The 27,078-nt window shown below is 37.3% G+C and overlaps 1 protein-coding gene across 2 annotated transcripts in view; it reads left to right on the forward strand.

Annotated features, from left to right (window-relative positions):
- Window positions 1-27,078, forward strand: part of LOC137244380 (uncharacterized) — a 469,574-nt gene that overhangs the window by 385,700 nt on the left and 56,796 nt on the right. The window contains exon 6 of one of the 2 annotated variants that reach the window (XR_010950940.1): window positions 25,806-25,847. The exons of the other annotated variant lie outside the window; for it this stretch is intronic. The gene's annotated coding sequence lies outside the window, so the exon portion shown is untranslated. The remainder of the gene's footprint in view (window positions 1-25,805; window positions 25,848-27,078) is intronic. 2 annotated transcript variants of the gene reach the window in all.

A 27,078-nucleotide genomic window follows, 5' to 3' on the forward strand; every position in this document is an offset into this window, starting at 1 on the left:
CACCATGAAATATTGTAAATGATTTTTCATACAAAATTTGACAGTTCGTTTATGCACTACACCTTTTCCAGTTTATAATGAGAATATATAGCTTTGTAATGAGAAATATAAGTTTATACAAAGACTTATCGAAGAATAAAGATGTTGCAGGGACGAAAAATAGTGTGAAGCTTCACAAAACCTCTAGTAGGTCACATTCACCACTTACCACAGCAGAATTTGTTAAACTACCACTGTCTGTATTTGTTATTTAATAATAATTTGTACACTTTTTATTCAGCTAATCTGTTCAGAATTTACATTTTTGCACTCTAAAACTACAATCAGTGTATTTTGTGTGCTTAAATTATGTTAAAAATTGTGTTAAAGTTTTAGGTGTGGTGGAAGTGACCTACTAGAATTTTGTGAAGCTCCGCTGCTTTCCACTGAAGTTCGCGCATGCAACATCTTTATTCTTCGATCAGTCTTTGTTTATATTAGCTGTGTTTTTTTCTCATCTTTACGCTCATCATTTACGCTTAAACTTTATATGAACTGCTAAGCGACAAACTTTAAATACACCTCTGAAATCGCTACGTATAAAATTAGTACTACTAAATTTCAATACGCATTATACTCAGATGTGACTGAAATTGTCTATGTTTCACCCTCTGCACTAATCTCTGTATTCTATGCGCGTCCAATATTTATAAACAGAAATACAACAGAGGGTTGTGTCTCCGCTTTTCGCTACACCCTGCTGCTGTAGCTAGTTCTTTAACCACAGCCGCTAGATGGCTCTCCTAAGCATTATCTAAGTGAGGATAGGCGTTATTTTTCACGAGCAATTTCCTAGCGATGATCAACAGATTTTCAATATTTCGTTCAACGAACGCGCGTAATTGCCACATTTGCTCAAATTTTCCAAGATTTTCCATTCTTGATTTAACTTAAGCTGTTATGCCAATATTTTTCAGCCAGCTTTTTTCAAATAGGTAATTTTTCCAAAAGCAAAACAAATTACAGAAAAGATTACAGAGTTAAACAGCCTTAAAAAATCAGCTATGTTGGTTATACACAGAAATACAACAGAGGGTTGTGTCTCCGCTTTTCGCAGTTTATTAATATGCAATATAAATATCTATGGTTACAAGGAATAATCGCCTAAGTCTCAGAATCCACGGTTAGGTACCGGCGGGTTTGTATGGGACTTAGGCTGTTATGCCAAGGTAAATACAAATCTTTAGCGATAACTGTGTTATCGATTAATTTATCGAATTCTCGCAAAGTAACATTGCATTGTCATCGGAGTTATACATGTGTGCAAAATTTCAGCTCAATCGGACACCGGGATGTGTATCAAATTTAACTTGCAAGATTTTCAGGGATGCACCTTAACGTTAAGCTAATCGTTTATCAAAAAATGTCCACCGTTTCCGTTGAAACACTTCGTAATATTATCGATAAAGAAATTATCAAGATAAATTGTATCTCGTTTTTAACCGAAACGAAAAGCTTTCGTTAACGTTAAAAACGTTAACAAAAACGTGATACTTTATGTTTGAATTGTGCTGGCAATGCTATAGCCATGGTGAAGCCGTAAGGTGGTAACAGCGAGCGGACATACACACACAAACTCCATGTAATTTGTTTGTGTAATTCGTTGGTGGTAATGTCAAAAATACTCTGAGAAATGTTCGTACTGTCAAAATTCATGAGAAAAGTTGCAATCAGATTGGCTAATGCTTTCACCTTTAATGACTCCGCCATCAATCAGCTTTGCCAGCATAGTTTGAAATTAATAATCAACATAAACGATTTGATTTCGTTTTGAAATTGCAGAAAACGAAACAAAATCATTTCGTTAATTTGACGTTCTTAACGTTAATAAACGAAATGACTTTGTTTCGTTTATTAACGTTAATTATCGTAACGAAATAATATCGGTTCGTTAGTTAAGCATGCCTGATTTCATTACATACAACAGCCAAGTGCAGGTAAATAAAAGCTTATAAAAAGCGTTCGTATCGAAAACGGCAAAACAATGTTTGTTGCACACCTTAGTGGAAATCTGTATGAAGTAGTATTACATATTGATCGTAATCTGTTTGCTGTTGTATCAGGTGAAGAGACTTTAAACAAATTTTCACAAGCTTTATGGCATTTAAGAATGGGGCACCTGAACGCATATGATATGAAGAAAATGGTTGCGCGTAAAATGGTTGAAGGCCTAAATGAGATAAGTATTGACAAAGAATCGAAATTTTGCGAATTATGCGTTTTTCGAAAACAAACTCGAATGCCGTTTCCAAAGAACAAGCATGCACGTTCATACCTCATCTTGGAATTGATTCACAGTGACGTGTGTGGCCCGATGCCAGTAACAGCGTAGGATGGTTCCAGGTACTTTATATCGTTCACTGATGATTTTTCAAGGGCATCAATGATTTTTTCGATTCGGAGGAAAAGTGAAGCGCTTGAAAAATTCAAGGAATTTCAAGCAATGCCTGAAGCTTTTCATGGTGTAAAAATTGCAAAGTTTACCACTGATAATGGTGGTGAATACATTTCCAATGAATTTAAGCAATATCTGAAGAGCAAGGGTGTTCAAATGAAATCAACTGTACCATATAATCCGGAAATAAATTCCATTTCGGAACGGCTAAATCGAACACTTCAAGAAAAAGCTAGAACCATGTTATTGGCAAGTAATCTGGATGAAAAATTCTGGAATAAAGCAATTTTGACGGCGAATTATCTTAAAAATCGATGCATAACGATGGCAATTGGTAAGCAGTTTTATTTAAAGACACCAGCTGAAATTTGGTTCAAACAAAAACCGATTTTGCTGCATATTTGGTTCAGAATGTTATAATCATGTATCATCAGGCAATCGTTCAAAGTTCAGTGGAAAGAGTTTTGTCAACTAAATATGTAATGTTGGGTTATGGTGCATCAATGGGCATATATCGGCTTTGGGATACGACAAAAAATATACTAGTCTTTGGACGCCACGTAACGTTTAATGAGGCTTCTGTGTTAAATCAAACTAAATTGGTGGAATTGCAAATTTCAGAGGCGGCACCGAATAAGATGAATTTAAAAGCAATGGAACGAGATGACATTGAATCGAAATCTTCTATGGAAGATTTGAAAAACGACAAGTTGCTTGATGCTGATGGTCGCGATGAAGCGAAAAACGATGTTTTGGATTTGGATGAAATGGATGTCGTCAATGCTTGTAATTACGAAAATATCAGCAGTGATTGGATCCAAAACACAGATAGCGACACTCCACAAAGAAGCGAACGTAAACGGAGAGCACCAGATAGATATGGTGAATGGGCTGAGGCAGCACTATCAGCTGAACAATTTGCTGATGATGATCCGATTTCAGCGAACGATGTTATTAAGCGTAATGATGGTGATAAATGGAAAGAGGCAATGCAAGGTGAGTACGAATCCTTAATAAAAAATGGTTCTTGGAAAGTTTGTGACTTACCAAATAATCGAAACGCAATCACAAACAAGTCGTTTTTCAAAATAAAACGAAAATCTGATGGCTCGATCGACAAATATAAAGCGCGTCTTGTAGCGCGTTGTTTTACGCAGAAATACGGAATTGATTATACAGAAACTTTTGCTGCAGATGCAAAGTTGTTGACATTGAGAATTTTGCTTTCAATTGCGAATCAAATGGACATGCACATTCATCAAATGAACGTGAATAGTGTGTTTTTGAACGGGGAGTTAGAATAGGAAATTTTTATGGAACTAGCAGATAAATACAAACAAGCAAACAAAGTATGCAAATTGAATCGTGCACTTTACGGATTAAAACAAGCATCGCGTTCCGGGAATGAAAGGTTCAATAAATTTATGATTCGAATTGGATTCAAGCAGTGTGAATTGTAACGACAGCCTTTGAAGATTTCTCTGACTACGCCCAAGCGGGTATATGAACGGATGATCAGGCAGCCGCTAACCGAACCACCTTATCCACTTACGATATTAGCAAAATGGATGTTTATTTGTATGAGTGGGTTAAAGTGCTGCTTGCACATATGTGCATATACGTGCCGTTTAAGGGGCGAACGCGGATTGGTTCAACCAAAGCAGGAAGGCGATTCGTGACTTAAGGTGTCCTAAATGCCGTAAGGGTTAGTGGGTATAAAAGGGGGTCCCGCTGATCAACAGCATTCAAAATCGAAAAGTTGCGCTCTTAACTAGTGCCAAAAGTGTTCACTAAGTTGTAATGTAACTGCTTGGTCCGGGGCGAGAAGGGTGGCGGTTAGGCATGGTGGTAGCCCGGCTGAGGCTCGTCGGCGTTGAGGCGCGGTTCTTGCCACCTTACTCGGCCCACAATCACAAAAACAAAATTGGAACTATCATGCCTATTTGTGGATATACAGGGACCAGAAAAGGGAATCTAAAGAAAGAAAGGGAAAGCAATAGAAAGAGGAAAGATAAAGCGGTAGAAAACCGTCCGTGTCAGGTGGAGTCATCCCACCCCGCTTGTTCATGTGACATGAACAACCTTGAACCCCACTTTGACTCCGATAACCGAGTGGGGTTCCCTTCTCCTGACATAGTCCGTTCGTGAAAGTCAGAGGTCGGGTCTAACTCATAGTCTGTTAGTCTAGTCGCAACACCTCACTTATTCCTAGTGTGCCGCAAGGGCAACACCCACACTAACACAAAGAGAAATCTAGACCTGTATCATTCTTATTACTATTCAACTATGGAATTTGAAATAAGTCATATATTTTTTTTTCTAACTAAATTTATTTTTATTTTATTTTTCACAATGTTTTATTCACTCTTATATGTCTAATTATTTCAACCTATGACTATGGGGTTTTAAGTTATCTATTTCTACCCTGAAGCCAAATATTAAATGTTAAAAATAGTTATGCATAAATAAGAAAAATAAACAAAAATTAAAGAAATATGAAAAAATATATGAACTCGTTGAGGGGGGCACCCTTACTATCTTTCCAACGAGGGATTAAGAAAAACCAGGCTATTTGAATTAAAGTGAAACTAGAATTAGGAAATACAAAAAAATTGAAACCTCTTAATGGGACACCCTTTTACCTATCTCTCCTGGTGATGGTGATTCCTCCCGGATTCAGACACGGCTGCTGGTGGAGAAAAAAAAGGGGAATTTTAATATAGGACATTTGAAAGGTCAAACGGGGATTGAGTGTACAACTAATTTTTGGGGTTTGGCTAACTTAGGGTGGTTGTATGGGACTTACCGGTGGTTGTGATGAGGTATAGGTGGTGATGATGTATAGATGGTGATGATGTATAGGTGGTGGTGATGTATAGGCGGTGATTACCGAGGATTGATTCCCGTTTGATTCCGGAACTTCAACAAAAAATGTTATACCACCGTTTTCTCTTTTCAGAAGCGGTAAATTCACTATCAACCTTTTAGGTACACTTTTCACTTCCACTTTCACTCGCGAATAAAGGCGTCCGTTCGACTCTAAGACTTTTGCTTTTTGCAAGTGAAAAACGGCATTTCCCTTCTTTTATAGACTCTTGTATTCCTTGTGCTACTCCCGCTTTCCTATCTAGCTTGCAGTTAAACCCATTATCTTACAAGTCACTGAAAAATCCTGCTAGGCGTCAAGCATGTTGGCTGCAGCATTTGGTTCCACATTCACACAAACACACACATAACGTGCAGTTGGTTTACAGACCATAGCTATTTCGAAAATCAGTGGTGCGCGTGCGTGTAGGTGCACAGGGGAATAGTTTGCAAAAAGGCTGTCGTTACAGGCTCGCATCCGCCGATGATGCCCGCGTCATGGAGCGTGTGCGTAAAAAGAGCATTTCAACGCAGCCGCCAATTCCATCTTCTTCTGCCCAACGTGTGGCTTCGACCCACTCCCAATGCCGGGCTTCATCAATTTGTATCTTTTTTGCCGCTGTGCCCTAGTTTGTCTTTGTCTTCCTTCCTTTTAGCACCAGAAAAATTTTGCTAAATTTTACACATATACACACATAGGTAGCTACTCAACTATCAAAATCTCAGGTTGTTAAAACTACTTATCTAGGGTATCACAGGTTGATAGTCCAAATCTAAGGTATCACAGGCTACCCATCTATGTCTATTCACAGGTTCGTGTTTTCAAATTACATCGCCAATCGTCAAAAAAAAAAAAACAAAAAATATAAAGAAAGAAAAAAAGTTAAACTAGAGGTGTATAATTTGTAGAGTCAATAAATAATTGGACAAATAAATTAGTAACATGGTCAAGTTGATTGCTTCGTTAGTTGGTGGGTTAGTTGGTGGTTAAGTGGGTTTCTACATACTATAGTTAATATCATAACAAAGATATCTAGGACAGAAAACAAGCATAAACTACATTTAACAAATATTACAAGGACTACACACAACACTCATTTTACGCCGCGAAAAGATCTTTGGCATGGTATACCCCGATCGCCTTGCCACTAACATCGCCCAATTCATACATCGCGTTGCCTATTGCCCTAAGTACAACCCACTTGATTTGCTTTGGGGCAAGTTTCGCATTAAAATTATCAATTTTGGAACTTTGTTTAAAATTGCGGCGGTATCCCCTCTGCCCCACGTTGAAAACTATTTCTCTACTTCTCAGCTCGTAAGACTTCTTACTCCTTTCGTGTGCCAATTTAAGTTCTTGCCTGAATTTTTCCCCGAGTATGTGCAGCCCGTCTTGCGTCGTTCCAACCTCGAAATCAGTGTCTTTCAGCGCGCTCAACTTTCGACATAGCTCGTAGGATGCGCCATGTTGCACCATAGGAATTCCGAAGATCGCTTCATATGGGGACGTGTTAATTGCTGTGTGTATGACACTGCGAAGTGCGAACGCTGCATCGCTTACATATTTATCCCAGTTCCTTTGGTCCTTATTGATGTAAGACCGAATTATTTGTAGTATGGAGCGGTTAACCCTCTCCGCTGCGTTCCCCTGAGGCGAGTAAAAGGCTGTCTTTATGTGCATCGTACCATATTTTTGCAAAAACGAGGTAAACATCTCGGACGTAAACTGCTTCCCATTATCAGAAAGCACATACTCAGGTACTCCCAAGACGTGGAACACATCCTTTTCTAAATACTTAACTACTTCGGCAGAGGTGGCTTTTCGCATTGGCTTCAAGAAAACAAATTTTGATAAATGGTCTAGACATACAAAAATATAAATGTTACCCTCACATGAACGTGGGTATGGACCCATGAAATAATCAACGAACAAACGCTGAAACGGACGTTCGGTGAGGTGCTGCTTTCCCATGGTTGGCTTGTGAAAGGCATTTTGTGTTTTGTTGCCTTTGCAGATTTCGCATGATTTCACATATGTATTTACATCTGCAACTATACCGGGCCAATAATATCTATTTCGGATACGTGATAGGGTCTTATGGATTCCCCCATGACCAGCTGAAGGCAACGCGTGAGATAACTCCACTAAATTCCTCCGCAGTTCTACCGGAACCCAGAGTTTCGAGGCATGGTCTTCCTGTAGTTCGTCTCCCCGGTTAAACTGTGTTCGTCTGTACACGTATCCGTCTGAAACACAGAGTTCTGGTAATCTGTCTTTATTTTCTGTTATAGTCCTTTGTAACTAAACATATTCAGTCGACTTGAAAGCTTCTGAGTTGATGTCAATGTCCAGTATTCTGTCCGTCCTGGGTGTCGATTTCGTCCATGTCCACTACGTTTTGGGTCCCGTTACGGTGTTCTATCTTAAAATCATATGCCTGTAACTTAAGGCTCCATCTCGCTAGTAGGCCTGACAGGTCCTTTTGGCTCATGAGCCACTTCAAGCTAGCGTGATCTGTTATCACCGTAAATGGTAGACCCTCCACGTAGGGCCTGAACCTTTTTATGCTTATTACGGCTGCATAACATTCCAGTTCTGTAATGCTTTAATTGCGTTGCGCCTTATTGAGTTTGGCTGACACATACGCTATTGGTCGTTCGTTATTGTCGTCGTTCAGTTGGAAGAGTACCCCACCCACCACGTCAGTAGATGCGTCACACTGTATAGAAAAATGTCTGTTGAAGTCCGGATGTGTCAGTACGGGTGCCGATATCAGACTCTGCATCAAACTATTAAACGCTCTCGTTGCCTCGCCCGGCACTGCAAACTTCTTTATGTTTTCCTTAGCCAGTCTGTCATGTAGTGGTGCAGCAATCGTAGCGTAGTCTTGTATAAACCGTCTGTACCATCCTGTCATCCCTAGAAACCTTCTGAGCTTCTTCAGGATTCGTGGTTCGGGAAAGTCCCGCATTGCCGCTATCTTGCTGTCATCTCTCCGGATGCATCCATCCCCAACCACGTATCCAAGGTACCGCACCTCCTGGAAACAAAACTTACCCTTTTCAACGTTGATCGTCAATTTCGCATCTCTAAGACATTTAGCTACAACAGACAGCAAATATAAATGGGACGAAAAATCATCAAAACAAACAAGTAGGTCATCTAAATAAACAAACACTGATTCACGAAGTGAAGCGGGTATCACCTTTGTCCATTAGACGGCACATGCGCTGTGCAGCGTTGCACAGCCCGAAGGGCATTACCGTAAAATGGTACAAGGGTCTACCAGGTACCGTAAAAGCCGTCTTTTCTCTTGACCTTTTCTTTAATGGGATCTGCCAAAACGCGTCTTTTAAGTCGATAGCAGATATATAGCGAGTGTTTTGTAGTCGGCTCAAGATACCATCGATATGAGGGAGTGGGTAAGTATCTTTTATGGTGCGCTGATTAACTTTGCGAGCGTCGAGGCACAGTCTGTTCTTGGTTCCTTTTATAACTTATGAAACCGGCGAGTTCCAGCAGCTATTGCTTTCCTCTATGACTCCCATCTCTAGCATGCGATCAAGTTCGCGGTATATTAGTTTTTGTATGGCTGGCGATATTGGGTAATGGCGTTGTTTTACGGGTAGGTGTTCATCTGTTACTTCAATTATGTGCTCCTCGATGTTCGTTTTCCCTAACCCAAGAACAGCAAAAGACGGAATGTGTGCCTTTACACTCTCAAGCGCTTTGTTTTCTTCCGGGCTTAACACGTGTAGCACTGCATCGAAACTCAGGTCTCCCTCAGCGGGTGCGAGCTCCGATACCACAGCCTTAGTAGACATTGAACCTCGTCCCCTACTAATAACATTAAGGTCAAAGGCCTGCCAAAAGTCAACCCCTAAGTAGACCTCCTGCTGTAGGCCAGGGACAATCAAGAACTCCAGATCCCGAGTCATACTATCCCACAGAACTGGCAATGTTATAACACCTTTGACCGGTGTTTCGCCCTCATTCGCAGTTCTGATGTTTTGATCCCTTACTGGCAATGTAAAGTGCTCTTTCCCCTTTAAAATTTTCTCGGCGTTTTTGCCTAAGCAACAAGCTCCTGCACCTGAGTCTAGTAGCGCTAACACCTCACAACCTATCTCGGTTATGGCAAAGAACCTATTGTCCCCTTTCATTGTAACTACTGTTGCTATTATTTTGTTTTTTATTCTCCTAAAATTCTTTTTCTTTTCTCTCATTCTCCTTATCTTATCAAAATTCCTATTACTCTTATTTCTATGATTACGCTTCGCTAACTCCTCACAAAATATACGCCTACGGGCTTCTTCGTACTTTAACTTTCTAATATGAAGACTTTCTCTTTTCTCTGCTGGTTGCTTTTCTTTGCTCTACTCACTTTGTTCTCCTACTATTTCCGCCCTCTTCATGATCCTAACAAGTACCTTTTGATCTAGTTTATCTATTTCCTTTCCGGGTGGTCCTTGCTCTAGACAGGGTGTCCGGACATCTCCGCCAGACCCCGGTATCCCGCCTCAGGTTTGAACACACAGAAGGAAGAGTCACTACCACATGCAAAACATTTCATAAGATGGAAGGAGGACTAACATTTACTGTCCTTTGCTGCTTCAGCCGGGTTCCTAACATAATAGTCTACCGGCATTCCACAAGCAAAGCACAACATGAGGTGGAATGGAGACGGACAAAAGGATTGGTTTGGAACACTACCAATACTCTTACTTTGAATATTGGACGAATCACGTACATTTGGATTATAGGATGGTGGATTGGGTTTTGACATGTCACGGGAGGAGGCGGGACCGGGCTTCATACTGTTCGAACTTGGACTATCCCTATTGTTGGCTGCAATTTCCACTTCCTCATCTGCCCCTGAATTCCACATCCTGTCATTTACCTCCAGCTCACTAACTCCTTTGAAACGGGCCCTATTCTCCCTCATGAGCTTTTCGGCGCGCTTGTACTCATGCTTTAGATCCGCCAGAGTCGTTAATTTTGTGGCAAAGGTTAAATTTGCCAAAAACGGCTTAAGATTGCCTTTAATTATCTTCACTAACTCGGGCTCTGGAATCCTAGCTCTTAAGCGGAAAGTGAGATCATGGATGTCGGCATAGAATTCGTCGAAACCCTCTTGCGGGAGTTGTTTCCGCTCCATGATCTCGCGGATTACCTCATAGTCTGAGTCCGCCGATTTGAATTGGGCCAAAAGTTCCGATTTAAGGCGAGAGTCGTCGAAGCTTGCGTTATCCGCATTGTCTTCCAAGACCTGCCAGTACCATCTGAGTGGCGAGCCTGACACCAAACAGTGAAAATCTGCCAGAATCTGCTCGTAACTCAACTGGTACTGCAGTCTCATCCTCTCTATCCTAAACACGAAACTTTCGACCGTCATTCCCTTCGGCGAACCATCAAACTTAAGGTTCCACTTATGCAGGTCGGTCCTCTTTCTGCCATAGTTGTCCCTGGCCCTATCCTCGCACTGTTGTGTGTTGCTGCTAGTTTCCCTATTTTCCCTATCGTAACTTCACCCTGGTGTTGAAGTAGATGCTGGTTGGTGTGGCGCTGCTGGAGCGTGCAACGATGTCTCTACGTTTGCCACTCGGTTACTAAGATACGATACATCGGCCCTCATAATCCGAAACTCGTCCATTGCTTCTAACACGATTTGGTTTTGTTGCGATATTGTTTCCATTATGACATTCAAATTCTCCGTAAGATCCGTCTCTGTCTTCTTTCTTGCTCAGCATTTCCAAGTGGGTTACGCGGCAATGCTCCTCCGTATGCTCCCCCAGTCCCCAAATCCTCTTTTGGGTCAGACATATCTAGCATAGACAACTTGCGGGAAAAGCTTAGCGAATTATCGGCGTTGTCCACCACGACAGTGTTCGATACAGCAAACTCTTTTCTTCCCTGTCTCCTAGGCTCCAAGTTACCAAAAATCCTAGCAGAACAACGGTTGAGGAAATCAGTCGGCAGGAAGTCTACTGGTATCTCTATACCCGTGTCTATCTGCGTGAATATAGATCCAACTACCTGGTTTTCGAGTGCTCTCGTGATGCTACGGGTTGCAACTAAGAATCTCTAGTCCTGGCCTTGGTACTTCTTCTTGGTTTTTCTCCTTCTCCATGTACCACGCGGTGCGGTGTAGAAGAACGCAGTTAAGAAAAAAAAAAAATAAAAAAACTACGAAAACTAAAAATTCAATTACAACCTTTTGGTTTTACACAAACCGCTACCAACAAAAAGTATGAAATGAAATTAAGAAAAAAACAATGTTACAACCGAAACGACAGATTTCAGAAATTATCTCTAAAAATTCCAAAAAAAAAAAAAAAAGGAGAGAAGTATATATGTATGTTGTATGTAAAAAATAGGTGAAAAGATTTTCGGTAAAACCATCTCGTAAAAAAAATTCAAAAATAAACGTATGAAAACAAATAAAAATTCAGTATGAAATTTGGAAATATGTGTATGTATATATGTATGGGTGTTGAAAAATTTAAATATATATATACATAGGAGTAGTGTGTGTGTATGTGTCAATGTTTCTTAAAGGTATAGAAAGTTTTTTGAGATGTTCAGAATTCAGTATCCTCTGAAAATTTCGAATGCTTATATCTATTGTTGGTAGACTCGGTTATTATGACTAAGTTGAAGGAATTTTATTAAAGAAAATATATTGAAAATTCAGAAGAAAATCAAAACTACACATCCACCTTTAGACTTCAAATCGGTGGTCTATAGTTTCCTAGGGACTAACTTATTAAAATAATGTAACAAAAGTAAAGCGCAAAAAGTACGATTAAATTCAAATTTGTTTTTTTTTTGAATTTTTTTTTTGTATTAATACCAAAATCTAATTTTATAATTCCCTTTCTCCAAAAAGTAAATTAAAGGTAAATTTTCCACAATTTTAACAATTTATTACTAGTATATTAAGATTCAAATAAAAAGCCTCAAAACGCGTTTTCTTCTTCGAAATTGACGCTGATTTCAGAATCGTTAAGTTAATGTAAAGATATATAAATTGAATATATATGTGTTAGTGGCTAGTGTGTTTTGGTGTTGACCTTGCGAAGGAATCGAAATTTAGGTCGGTGTTGCTTACGTCCGTCTGTTCCCTGTCCGAAGTCATGTTAGCTAATTCCCCTTTAATAACCCTGTTTAGCACATCTACGGTCAGAGCACTTGCTCCAGCCGTGGTTGCAAAACATCATACCTTCTTAAAACCCTATTCTACCCCCAGTGGTCAAAAGCTGCAAACCTCACATGTAGGTGTTACTGGAACATCCACATGGCAGCTTGAGCAGCTTTGCCACAAACAAAAAACGTTTTGACTTCGAATACCACCTTATCAATACGTTGCAGTTGAAGAAAGGGAACTTCGAAGTCTGGCTAGCACTACCGCCCCCCCCCCCTCTATCTAATTGTTACTTGGGTACAAATCGCTTCTCCGACTCGGAAAGTGATGCTACCCTCGTAACCCTAACCTGTCCGATAGAAGGAAAATATATAGATAAAAAAATTACTAAAAACGTACGAAAAACATGAATAGAGCAAAAGTTGTTTAAGTTCAAGATAGTAAGCTGTAATGGGAAGTTGGCGTTAATGTTTGGGTTATATTTTGAAAATTTGAAGAAAAAGGCTGAAAGAAAATTTAGTAGAAAGAAATGTGAGAAAAATTAAAAGATGATCGGGCTGTTACGTTGGTCCCATTGTAATGCAACTGCTTGGTCCGGGCGAGAAGGGTGGCGGTTAGGCATGGTGGTAGCCCGGCTGAGGCTCGTCGGCGTTGAGGCGCGGTTCTTGCCACCTTACTCGGCCCACAGTCACAAAAACAAAATTAGAACTATCATGCCTATTTGTGGATAAACAGGGACCAGAAAAGTGAATCTAAAGAAAGAAAAGGAAAGCAATAGAAAGAGGAAAGATAAAGCGGCAGAAGACCGTCCGTGTCAGGTGGAGTCATCCCCCCGCTTGTTCATGTGACATGAACAACCTTGAACCCCACTTTGATTCCGATAACCGAGTGGGGTTCCCTTCTCCTGATATAGTCCGTTCGTGAAAGTCAGAGGTCGGGCCTTACTCATAGTCTGTTAGTCTAGTCGCAACACCTCACTTATTCCTAGTGTGCCGCAAGGGCAACACCCACACTAACACAAAGAGAAATCTAGACCTGTATCATTCTTATACTATTCAACTATGGAATTTGAAATAAGTCATTTTTTTTCTAACTAAATTTATTTTTCACAATGTTTTATTCACTCTTATATGTCCAATTATTTCAACCTATGACTATGGGGTTTTAAGTTATCTATTTCTACCCTGAAGCCAAATATTAAATGTTATAAATAGTTATGCATAAATAAGAAAAATAAGCAAAAATTAAAGAAATATGAAAAAATATATGAACTCGTTGAGGGGGGCACCCTTACTATCCTTTCCAACGAGGGATTAAGAAAAACCAAGCTATTTGAATTAAAGTGAAACTAGAATTAAGAAATACAAAAAAATTTTAACCTCTTAATGGGACACCCTTTGACCTATCTATCCTGGTTTAATTTACACGTTTTGTGATCAACTAATGCGTATACGTATATTATGCCATGGGTGTAAGTGTGTAAAAAAATAAGAGAATGAAAAAGATTTATGAATGTGTTTTATATTACCAATGGTTTAACTCACCACGGTCATCTGCAGACGATGGTATCAAAGCTGGAGCGGCAGACGGCTGTAAGTAAAATTTATAAAAAGAAATACACAAAGAACAACAATCCTAATGGCTCTCCTATGCTTTTATACGGAAAAATTCATCCACATTGACTGACTCACAATTGTCACCACGGTAGACTTTAGTTCCGGTTTCTAACAGAATATTCGTATACACACTCGTAGAGCTCGAGTTAGATATAAAAAAAAAAGAAAAAATAGGGATTTAAAAGTGATTGTGGTAATAGAAAAGTAAAGAAGTGATAAGTACTTAGTTCTGCTGTAGACACAGCAAGGAAAAATTAAAACGTGTATATTTGTGAGTGAATCGTAATAGATCCTCGTGGTCTGCCACGTGGATTACTAGTTTCCCTTTTTTTCCTGGGAGTGCCCCGAGTCCTAAAAGAATTAATGGGATTCATTTTCGTTTTGAATATAGGATAAGAGGAATGTAAAAAAGGAATGTGAATAAAAAAAAATATAAAACACAAAATCAAAGAAAAGGGCACATCAAAAAAAATATGCGAAAAGTGCTTTGAAATTAAGGGCGATTAAAATTCAGTGCAATTGCCTAGCAAATTATGTAAAAGAAATTTCACAAAAATGGAAAAGGTGAGATAAAAATTATAACTAAGCAAAAATTTCTGTAAAATATAAATAATAAAAAAAGGTAATTGAGTCGTTGAAACTGGCGAAATTGGGTTGGTCGCCCCGTGCTGTGTTGGTGATGTGAATGTAATGTGATGAGCAGCGCGCTCAGCGATCTCTGTGTACGTCGCTCCCTCAGTCCACTTGTTTGCTGGTGGTGACAGCTGACACTTACGCGGCTACTTGAGTGATAGGATGGGGTGATGGTGGTGCAATGTGACTTGATGTGGTGATACCCTTGTGATGTTGTGTGCTGTGATGTGATATTTGCGCTGTTGATGTGAGATGATATGGTGAAATGTTTAGAAATGAAAGATGTTAAGCCTGCAGTGGTCAAACATAAATTCATGTTTATAAATAAATTCTTTCTCTTTTATAGTAATTTACTTAACCTATACATTCATAAATATTTTAATACTAATAACTAAAAATATGTACATTGGAAATGGGGTATGCATACATGTAAGTTTGTATACAGTCTTTGTATACATGTATTTTTGTATGCCTGACTCCATACATGTAGATTTGTATTCGTTGTTAGCAACGTCAGTAGATCAATGCAAATACTTTGGTTAATGCTATGCATACATGTAAGTTTGTATGCCTGTTCGCAACGTCGGCAGATCGATGCGAGTATTTTGGTTAGTTCCCATAATTGGTTGTATGTAATAAGCAAAATTTATTAGCTGTGAACGGACAAAGGTTTCATATTCGGCATTCCATTGATGTTAGCTAACCGCTGGGTTAGTTCAATAATTTATGTTGGATAATATTGTAATATGATTATTACTAAAATGTATTTGGCATAGAAGTTCATGATGCGTAATGCCGCAAGTCTATTACATAGATGGGTATGACGCATAATGCTACACCATCCGCCTTAGAAAAAGAGGGTTATACAATTGTTTTGCGAACAATTGTATAAGACTCTTTGTCGTATTTTCAATAATTTTGATATTTTACTGTTACTTGATATTGTAGTGAAAGAGGTTGTGTACTTTGTTTCTGATTTGCTGACCTTGATATATTTATTGTTTACATTTTATGCATATCCCTTTTTTGAAATTTTAAATTTAATAATTATTTTACTTATTGTATTTATTGTATTTATTTTATTTATTTACAGCCGGATTTTAAATGTGTGCACTCACTTAAAATCCGCCTGTCTTTAGAAATTTTTATTAAATAACCGAGTAAATTGGAACACTATGGTTGAACCTGGTTTTTATTAAATTCTGAGTTAATAATAGATTTTTTTGTATTGGTATTCCCATTACCATTTTCTAGTCAATTGAAGTAAGAATATTTCTTACTACTATTCAATTCTATTTAGCGTAAAAAAGTAAAAAGATATTTCCTATTACTATTTTCTATTCTATTTTACCGGAGTGAAAGTAAAAATTATTTTTCCTAAAATTATGATACTATAAAAGCGAGTTTTTATAGCTGAAACACCTCATACTTATATATATTTCTTTAATTATTTTTATTAAATAACACCTTTTCATAGTTATATCATTTTATTAGGGTTACATTAAACTTAGAACCAATAAAAAATTTTACAGCTAATTATTCGGAAAGTTTAGTAGCTGTAGTTGGTGGAAGAGCGAGGTAGCTATGTATCGATAGTAGTTCTGTTAATGGATGAGTGGAAGGTACAGTGGGTGCAAAGAAAAATGTTTCGTATCTTTTAAATGTTATTTTTATATTTTCGATAATTTCCCTATTTTCCAGCAACATCTTTGATCTTATGTGTCATGCGATTTCTGCAGCGGCCACCAAGACAGAATCGTCATGACTTTTATGAAGAATTATTTTTATTTCTATACCGGAATTGTCACATGCACAACCTCTTTGGTTAGTGCAATTATTTGATCTTTGAGAACTTGGGTACCAATTATTATTTTATAAATTCGCCTACTGCAGTAAATATTCAATTATTTTCACCAATTTGTTCCTCAGGACAACTGTGTTTTACTTATAAATTGCAAGTCCTGGATTGCCGGCATTTCTTTTATGCCTGGTCGAATATTGTCCTAAGTCAATAACTTCCTCAACAATCTGGTTGCTTGAAAATTTTCTACGCTACCATTTTTCTATCCTAAGATGAAAATGAGCTGAACTAGTCTTTTATTGCAAATTTATATAGCGCTTTATTATATATATATGTTCTCTTTGTAACTTTTTCTTCATGCTTGTTGTTATGGGCTGGTTTATTTTTTTCTTTTTTTTTGTATTTTACGTATCTCCACTGGCACGGGGTTTTGTTTCTTTTTTTTTTCAGGTATAATTTGAAAGAATTATTCTTTTTGGTATAAATTTTCGACCGTGCTAGCCTTCGTGGTTGTTATTTCCATGTGAACTACTGTGAGTTTTTGGAATTGCTTCCTGATTTCTTTGTTTTTAAAGATATCAGGGGCCTTCATGGGAATTATGCAGATTCTTGATTTGCCGTTGAATTTAGGCGGGGCTAATAAAGCTGTCTTTACTGTCAATTGAGACATTTGAAGGTTACTTTTACTTTACTTGTATATTGCTCTTCCTCAACTTTGAGTTTGGAAATTTGGACATAGAAAAAAAAAATTTTTAGACGCGCTGTTGTACGTTACTCATTTGCCTAATTTGTTGTCAACTATTTCCTCTTCAGAGGTTTCTTTGCCGAATTCATAGCCAGCTATGGCTATCACAATGCCTTGGGCTACACTGGTCGACGGCCAAAATTTACCAGAGACTCCGTTATGAAATTCGTATGTAAAACCACCCCCTGATTTCAAAAATCGAGTTAATTTTTGATTCTATGGTACCGTTTTTGAGATATTTGCAATTTACCGTTATTCGAAAAAACCAAAAAGATGGCTCCATTTAATTACGTATATCTTAACGGATCAAGCAATTGCAAAAAAGTTCACAGAATCGGAAAGATAATAAAATTTTCTATAAACGCGTTATACATTGTTTTTTGCTGAACCAGGTAGTTTTCGAGATATTAGCTTATAATTTCAGATTTTTGTTTTTTTTATGAAAAAATATGAAAAAAATTACTCTTTGCGAGGGCAGCATTCCAAAACCACAACTTTTTATCCAGATATTTTTTCTTTACGTAAAGCTCTGTTTAATTAGAAAAAAGATAAGCTATCATCGAAGAAAATCTATGAAAAACTGCGTAAGTAATAAGCGATCAAATAAAAATACCCAGGTTGCGCAATTTCAACGTATACCTCAAAACGTATGTATGGTATAAAGAAGAGTAAAATATCTAGCTATGCTCTGTTTCTATTCAGTTAAAAGTTCAATTTATGAACGAAATTACCCATATTTTTAACTTTTTTTAAATTTATTTATGTTTATACTATATTCTAACAATCTTTATTTGATTTTGCTATGTAGTCGAAATAATTATGTGTTCTACTTTGACGCTTATTCAGTTTCGGATCGGTTTCTCTTATGAGAAACCAGCAGTAATCACCCATCATTGCGACGTCCCAGAATCCTTGATATCGATTCTCAATTAATTTCATTCGCTGATTAAACCTTTCGCCATGTTCGTCACTTTCGTCGCCAAGATTTGCCGGAAAAAAGCTCAAATGTGAGTGCAGAAAGCGGATTTTTAAGGACATATTTACGCCTGGAAAGAAAATATTAGTTAGGTAAACAAGTTATAGAATTTTGGGAAACTAATTTTATTAAGCCTTTAAGCCATTTTCGCATAATTATTGATTAAGTCGTTCAATATCTGCTCGTAGTTAGGGCTTTTGTGTCTACCGAGAAAAGAAGCAACGACCTTTTCAAAGGTTTCCCACGCTTCTGCCTCAACTGATGAGAGTAGTCTTTTGAATTGATTATTGTTGATCAACTTTTTTATTTGTGGTCCAACAAAAATACCTTCCTTTATCTTGGCTTGAGAAATATCTGGAAAAATTGTTTTCAAATAGTCGAATGCCCCGCCTTCTTTGTCCAAAGCCTTAACAAAGTTTTTAATGAAACCGAGCTTGATGTGTAAGGGTAGAAGTATGATTTTCTCTTTCTTGACAAGAGGGGTGTATTTGATGTTATCCATACCAACGGTAAACTCGACTCTTTCCGGCCAATCCTTTCTGACGTAGTGGTCCTTACGAGCTCGGCTATCCCACTTGCAAAGGAAGCAGCAGTGCTTGGTGTAGCCACTTTGTAGACCGCATAGCATTGCAACGACTTTGAGATCAGAACATATTTTCCAATCATGCTCTTCATATTTGATGAATTTGAGTAGTTTTTGCATTTCCTCGTAGGTTTCCTTTGTATTTACTGCATGTACGGTCGAGATAGAAGGCTGTTTGTTACCAATATGCAATAATACAGCCTTCATTCTCAGTTTATTGCTGTCTATGAACAATCACCAGTCTTTTGAATTATATGTTTGACCAAACTCTTTGAATAAACCAGGAATGTCGTTGCAGTAGCATATACTGTCTTTCTTGGTATAGTGTTTGGAAAATGGTTTGTGACGAGTTCTACAATATATCACCTTAATATCGGATGATACAAATTTAAATTGTTGCATACGAGAAGTGTGGATCTCGGCCTTTTCCTTGGATAGTTCCAAATATCTTATCCAATCATTAAGTAGTGCTTGTGACAGAACGTTTCTCTCGTTTCCCATGCGAAATTCAGTACAACTTGATTCCCCGCACTCAGATATTACTGTTGACAATGGAACTGGATCCGCAACTGCCGTTGAATGTAGTACTGGTAATGTCACTATAGGTACGCTGGCATAGGTTACTCTTCTTGATCTTCCAACGCCAAGTACTTTTGTTTGACAAATATAACACTCTATTGAATGGCAAGTAGGTTCTCTCCATATCATTGCTGTATCAAATTTTATTTGTTGTCCTGATTCCGACTGAATCAGTTCTACTCGACACGATGTACACAAAGTGTTCGGTGTCCATGGTTTTTCAGCATTTTTAGGCTCAATGCCAAAATACTTGGAGTATAAAGTTTTCATATGATCTGAGAACACTCGTCGTCGCCTTATGATAGTATATTGGCCACACATGAAACAGAACATATCTGGATCGTTATTACACATAAATTCTCGCGTCCTTTTACTCATTTTGTTTTTTTTAATAAACCACGGTATTGAAATTTGACTTATGAACTGAACTATCTCCGGCGAGCCTTGCAGATATTTTGAGGTTTCAAGGCGCATTAACTCATATTTATACTCGGAACAAAAATAAAATTGAAAAAATCAAATCTTACCTAGACAGAAAGGTTCCTTTTTATACGAAGCTGGGAAAAGTAAAATACTACCTGCTTTATATGTAGGCTTTAAAAATTTTCTGTGTCTTATAATTTGAAAATCTACCTGCATACTTACCCATAAGTGACGGAAATACATGTTTATAACTACATGCCTACAGCAGGTTTCGAATCCAACCACTCTTCCTTTCGATGCAACCACTCTACCTACTATAAAACAATTCGAGTATTAAAAGTACTATTTGATTTATTTAAAAAAAAAGTATTATCATTGTTATGGTGTTATTCGTTTATCCGGATAATATCCCATTTGCACCATATACCTTTAATATATGTATGCATACATACATTGAAGTTGCGCAACCTGGGTACTTTTATTTGATCGCTTATAACTTACGCAGTTTTACATCGATCTTCTTTGATGATAGCTTATCTTTTTTCTAATTAAACAGAGCTTTACGTAAAGAAAAAATATCTGTATAACAAGTTGTGGTTTTGGAATGCTGCCCTCGCAAAGAGTAATTTTTTCAAATTTTTTTATAAAAAAAACAAAAATCTGAAATGATAAGCTAATATCTCGAAAACTATCTCGTTGAGCAAAAAATAATGTATGATGTCTTTATAGCAAATTTTATCGTCTTTCCGGTTCTTTAAACTTTTTTGCAATTGCTTTACCCGTTCGTGAGATATACGTAATTAAAGGGAGCCATCTTTTTGGTTTTTTCGAATAACGGTAAATTGCAAATATCTCAAAAACGGTACCATATTGATATTTTAACAATTTACTTCTAAAATTGTAATTTTTGTTTTACTTTAGAATTTTTCATTTCTGATTTAGGTATTTTAAATTTTTCCTTAAAAAATTTTTCTAATTTTTATTTTCTTTTGTTTAATTAATTTTACAAAGTAACTAATATTTTGCTGTAGATTTTAGAAATAGTAATTTTTCTTTTTTTTTATATACAAAATATTTTAATAATTAATTTTTATGACATTTTGCTGATTTATTTTTCTTTATTTAATTAACATTATAGAAAAATTTGTTTCTAAAGTTTTTGATTTCCTTAAAAAAAATTTAAATTTAATATTTTTGACATTTCTTAAAATTGAAAAATTTTTTTTTCAAAGTATTGTTTATTTTTTTTTTACGCCACTTGGGCTTCAATCTTTTTCCCTATATTTTTTTTTGTTTAGTTTGTGTCATTTTCAAAGCTGACATCAAACTTTTGTAAAAAAAATTAGTTTATCCTACCATATTTAAAAAAAAAATGCCTAAGCAAAAACTTTCGTTTTTGCTCATAGTTTAGCGTCCATAAAGGCCGCCCAATTTGTTTCTAAATTTTATACTTATACTTTATATTGCTGCCAGTTTTGCTGTCGCCTCAAATGTCGCGCCACCAATTGATAAGATATCCTTCGGACCCGTTATGCCATTAAATTGTCCAATTTATTCCACCCTTTTATGCGTTGTAGAGGATACCATGAAATACTTAGCCATATATGTATGAAAGATGTAAATATGTAAATATGTCAGCGTTGGTTGTTTGAAAATAGTTCCTTGGTTTGTGTTTGTGCTTGCTTTTGCGGATGCTTTATCGGTTTTTTCCTTTCAAAATATAAGTTTTTCCAATTTGGCAGGATTTTTTTTTTATTTATTTATTGTCCTGCTTTTCAAACTGGCAGAATTTCCTCCAGTCAGATCGTCTTAGCAATATTTGCTTATTCAGCAAATTTTTATGCTTATTAAGGATCGGACTGGCAGGATCGCCATGAAATGTTTAGAAATGAAAGATGTTAAGCCTTCAGTGGTCAAACATAAATTCTTGTTTATTAAATAAATTCTTTCTCTTTTATAGTAATTTACTTAACCTATACATTCATAAATATCTTAATAATAATAACTAAAAATATGTACATTGGAAATGGGGTATGCATACATGTAAGTTTGTATACAGTCTTTGTATACATGAATTTTTGTATGCCTGACTCCATACATGTAGATTTGTATTCGTTGTTAGCAACGTCAGCAGATCAATGCAAGTACTTTGGTTAATTCTATGCATACACGTAAGTTTGTATGCCTGTTCGCAACGTCGGCAGATCGATGCGAGTATTTTGGTTAGTTCCCATAATTGGTTGTATGTAATAAGCAAAATTTATTAGCTGTGAACGGACAAGGGTTTCATATTCGGCATTCCATTGATGTTAGCTAACCGCTGGGTTAGTTCAATAATTTATGTTGGATAATATTGTAATATGATTATTACTAAAATGTATTTGGTATAGAAGTTCATGATGCGTAATGCCGCAAGTGTATTACATAGATGGGTATGACGCATAATGCTACAATGGTGACGTTGTGTCGTGCAGCCGTTTTGCGTCCTTGCTCAGTTTGTTGTAATGATTGGTGGTAAGTGTTTGCGGATCCACCGCTGGCTGCTTGCGGCTACTTAAATGTATTTGTGCTTACCGTGTTTGTTGGTGTACTGTTAGTAGTTGGTGATATTGTTTGTTTGATTATGAGGTGTAGCATATAAATGTATTGTTCGTTTTGTTGTTCGTGTTGTAGTATTACCGAAATTCTTAGTATTCTGTTACTGTGTGACATCCAGTATACTGTATGTTTGTGAAAGGTGTGTGTTGTTGCCGTGGTTGGTGAATGTTGCGTGAGTTTGTGGTATGCTTGCTTGTGTAAAGCTGGTTCTCGCGCGATGTTACCAGTGTTCCTTACCAATGTTGTATAATGAATTTTGTTATGAGTCGCTGGTGTTGGTGTTATGTATGGTATGCTGCTGGTATTGGGCTGCAGTGGAGTTTGTGGTTGTAGGTGTTGAATGCCTCGCACCGGTGAGGATATGTGGAATTTGCCGTAGTGTTTTTGGTTGTATGTCTTGGGTACCTCGTACCGGTGAGTGCACGTGGTGCTTGCTGAGGGTTCTTGTGCCTTGGGTCGCGTTTATTTGTATGGCTATTTGGTTGACTCGCCTGGCCGGCGGTGGTGATTCCTCCCGGATTCAGACACGGCTGCTGGTGGAGAAAAAAGAAAAGGGGAATTTTAATATAGGACATTTGAAAGGTCAAACGGGGATTGAGTGTACAACTAATGTTTGGGGTTTGGCTAACTTAGGGTGGTTGTATGGGACTTACCGGTGGTTGTGATGATGTATAGGTGGAGATGATGTATAGGCGGTGTTGACCGAGGATTGATCCCGTTTGGTTCCGGAACTTCAACAAAAAATGTTATACCACCGTTTTCTCTTTTCAGAAGCGGTAAATTCACTATCAACCTTTTAGGTACATTGTTCATTTCCGCTTTCACTCGCGAGTAAAGGCGTCCGTTCGACTCTAAGACTTTTGCTTTTTGCAAGTGAAAAACGGCATTTCCCTTCTTTTATAGACTCTTGTATTCCTGTTGCTACTCCCGTTTTCCTATCTAGCTTGCAGTCAAACCCATTACCTTACAAGTCACTCAAAAATCCTGCTAGGCGTCAAGCATATTGGCTGTAGCATTTGGTTCCACATTCACACAAACACACATAATGTGCAGTTGGTTTACAGACCATAGCTATTTGGAAAAGCAGTGGTGCATGTGCGTGTAGGTGCACAGGGGGATAGTTTGCAAAAAGGCTGTCGTTACAAAGTTTATATTCAAAGTGCGTTTTGTTCACCTTAAAGTGTGGGTGCGCGAGTGACAAAGTTTTTTTGCGGTTTCACGCTAAAAGTAAACGCGAGCGATTAAAATAAGAGTGAACCTTGATACCAGGGAATCCTCCCCAGGCGCACCGCCGAGCAAGGAGTACCGCCACCACTGGGCGTGGAAAAATCCCCGCATGAAAGGAGCAAAGTCACCGGTAAGTCAAAAGTGTGAGATTTGAACATTTTTTTTGAAAAACCTTAGTTTTTTTCCCGTGATTTTTTTAAACCTTTTTCTGTTTTTAGAAAATTTTTCTGAAACTTCTTTTAAATAATTTTGTTTGAAACTAAACATTTTTTTGGTAAATCTTGTGAAACCAGAGAGTTGTTAGTAAACCCTTTTATTTTTGGAATTTTATAAAAAAATTAATTGAATTAAAAATAGTTTTGTATCGTTAAATCGGCGCAACCTAAAGCCCACTTCGTGAAAGAGTTTTTCATAGATTGTTCTTTGGCACTTTTATCCAAAGATTATTCCTATATTATCAAGCTAACATTTCTTACCCAAAATCCCCTTTAAAATTTTGAACGCTTTCATTGTAAACAATATTTTTCATTGTATTCCCGTCGAAATATTTGTTGTGAATTTTTATTTTATTGGATTCTTGTTCGATCGAACTTGGTTTGAATTTAAAATTCATAAATATTAAAATATGCATAAGTGCACTTACATGTACATATGTATATACATATATATGTACACGAGCACATATGCAAACAAAGGGTAGATTAAAAGAAGAAGAAGAGGAAGAAAATATCGGAGCTAATTGAAATATTTTTTTGTTAAGTCATTTTAAATTTAAAAGAAGACAAACGAAATAGCTAAATTTAATTCAAAATCCAGAAACAATTTTAAGCAAAAATTCTTTAAAATAAAAATATTTGAAAATATATATGCGTTCTCTTTTTGCATTTTGTTTCACAAAATCACCGCGCAAAAACGTACAAAAAGATACAAAGGTTTGGCCGAAGAAAACACGCAAAACAACAACAAACACGAACCACACATACAAAAGGTGTCAATTGTCCAATTAAGGGATTGGTTTCTGGCCAAAAGCGTCCAAACGGATTAGCGCCAGAATCAACGGGCACCAATACACCCAAGCACACACACATAACACAGCCAGAAAAATTCCCACAAAGTCACATTCGGGCTCAAACATATAACCGAAAACACGCAACACCATACATTCTTCACAAAACCCACAAGAGGTAATACAAAACACTTGTATATTCACAACACAACAAATTTTGGCAACGGGTTGTATCAGCTGCATTAGCAACGTCTTTACATTGTTTTGGCCACGCAATATCCATCGTCGCCAACTTGTTGCTAAACACTTAGTGACACAACCACCCACATAGCTAGCAACATAGAGCACGGCATCATCGGCCACATTCATCCACATTTATTCACTACACAGAAACCCAGCACACCGCTAATCTATCATTGAAAAATCTGAGAGCGAGAGAAGTTGAGCGCGACTCACCGGGAGCGCGCTCGCCAACTTAAATATCTTTATTTACTCACCACAGTTTTAATTTATATTTATTACATTAGGCCGCACAACCATTACTTTTTTTTTTTTTAAAGTTTACTTGAAATTTTGAATTTTTATGAATTTTATGAATTTGTCAATTTTTATTATTAGTTCTATAATTTAACTTGTATAAGTTTTTCTCCGATTACCTAAATTTAACATTTACCATATTATTGCATTTGTCGATAGGCCCGCTAATTTTTGAGTATTTGTACCCAGTCCGTCACAGGCATAATCATTTGCATGCGTATAAGCCACGCACACAGAACTTATCCACAAACAATAATTTTTTTTGAATTCTTTTTCCAAATTTTTTTTTTGAATTCATAACTAACACTTTTCCGGTCCACTATTAATTCGTATTAAATTTACTTACTCTAATTAATATCTACGCGGCACTTTTACTGTGTTGTTTTCGCGGTTATTTTGGAAATATTTTTTTTTTATCCTAATTCGATTTAATTTTGTTTTCCGCAATTTTTATTATTTCGCGTTTTTGGTAGCAGGTGTATAAATGTGCACATGCTTTGAACCGATATGCGAAACTAAAAACAAAGACACTTGTGCATAGGATTAGCCACGGTCAATCGGCCAAAGAAAGACCTGTAACAGACCAAAATTCCATTGTTCTGCATATGTTGTTTGTTTTTTTCTTTTTTACTTTCAGCTCCGCACAACGATTTGGTACCAACTCCGAGTTCTGAGCGAGGTGAGTTTTTCACAAAAGAAAGAAAAAATTCGTACATTTGTAATTACAATCTCAGAGTAAAGTAGCACACACTCACACATGTAGTTAGTTGAACATTTGTTTGGGAGTGAGCGCACACACAAGCGTACATATATACACAAGTTTATGCGTATGCTTGTACACAAATGGTTAGATAGGTATTAGGCCGTGTCTAAGAATTAGAATATAAAGTACGTGAAAGAAAGGAAAAGTTAAGGAAAAGTTAATTGTATGGAATTGGATTAAGTGTTAATAGGTAGAAGTAATAATTGAATTTAATTCATATAGTAGTAAGTGCATAGAAAGAATAAGTTTTCGAGATGGGTATTTAGGTTTTCAATATACATACATTTTTTTTAAATAGTTTATATCAATAAATTGTCACTTGGAAACGAAAGTTTTGCATAATTATTTTTTTTTGTTCGCATGCATGGGCTGAAACTCGGGAACATAGTAGAATCCAAAGGCTGTTCGCATCTCGTGAACAGGAGGGGTGGGAAGGCTCCACCTGACTTTGACAGGTTTTCTCCCGCTTTCCCATATCTCTTTTTCTCAATTTTGCTGTGCAACTGTTGGAAAGGAGAAGTGGCAAGAACCGCGCCTCAAAGCCGACGAGCCTCAGCCGGGCTACTACCATGCCAAACCGCCACTCCTCCTCTCCCGCATCAGGCAGTTATGTAACAATGGCGGCCAACGCAATAGGCCACTAGTAATTGTAATTTTTCCCATATTTCCTTTTTTTGTCTATTTTTCGGACATTTCCAACTTTTATAAATTTTTTTTGCTTAACGTTATTTTCTACATACTATTTTCAGCTTGCTACTATCATGCTTGTTTCCGTAATTTTCCTTCTCGCGGACAGATTCAGGGTCACGAGGGCAACATCGCTTGTTGTCAGCGACGAGCGATATTTGCCCAAGTGACAAACCAGTGGGGGAGTGCTGGCTGTGATTTTTATTGAAGTTTTTGAAAAGTGGTATCAGAAGTCATCTGCGTAAAAAAGACGATTGTTTGTTTATTTTTGTTTTGTTGCAAGCTACCATGCGTATGGTCCAGCACCGTGAGGTTTTTGTATGTTTGCAGGGGGTAGATAATTTGACAGGGTAAAGGGGAATTGTGGCAACCACGTCTTGAGCTCGTTCTTAAGACGCTGTAGTGCCACATTTCATAGCTAAGAGGGGATTAGATGACATTGAACTTGGACAAAATACAT

The sequence above is a fragment of the Eurosta solidaginis genome, chromosome 3 (assembly GCF_040869045.1).
Source record: "Eurosta solidaginis isolate ZX-2024a chromosome 3, ASM4086904v1, whole genome shotgun sequence".
Classification (NCBI taxonomy): Eukaryota; Metazoa; Arthropoda; class Insecta; order Diptera; family Tephritidae; genus Eurosta; species Eurosta solidaginis.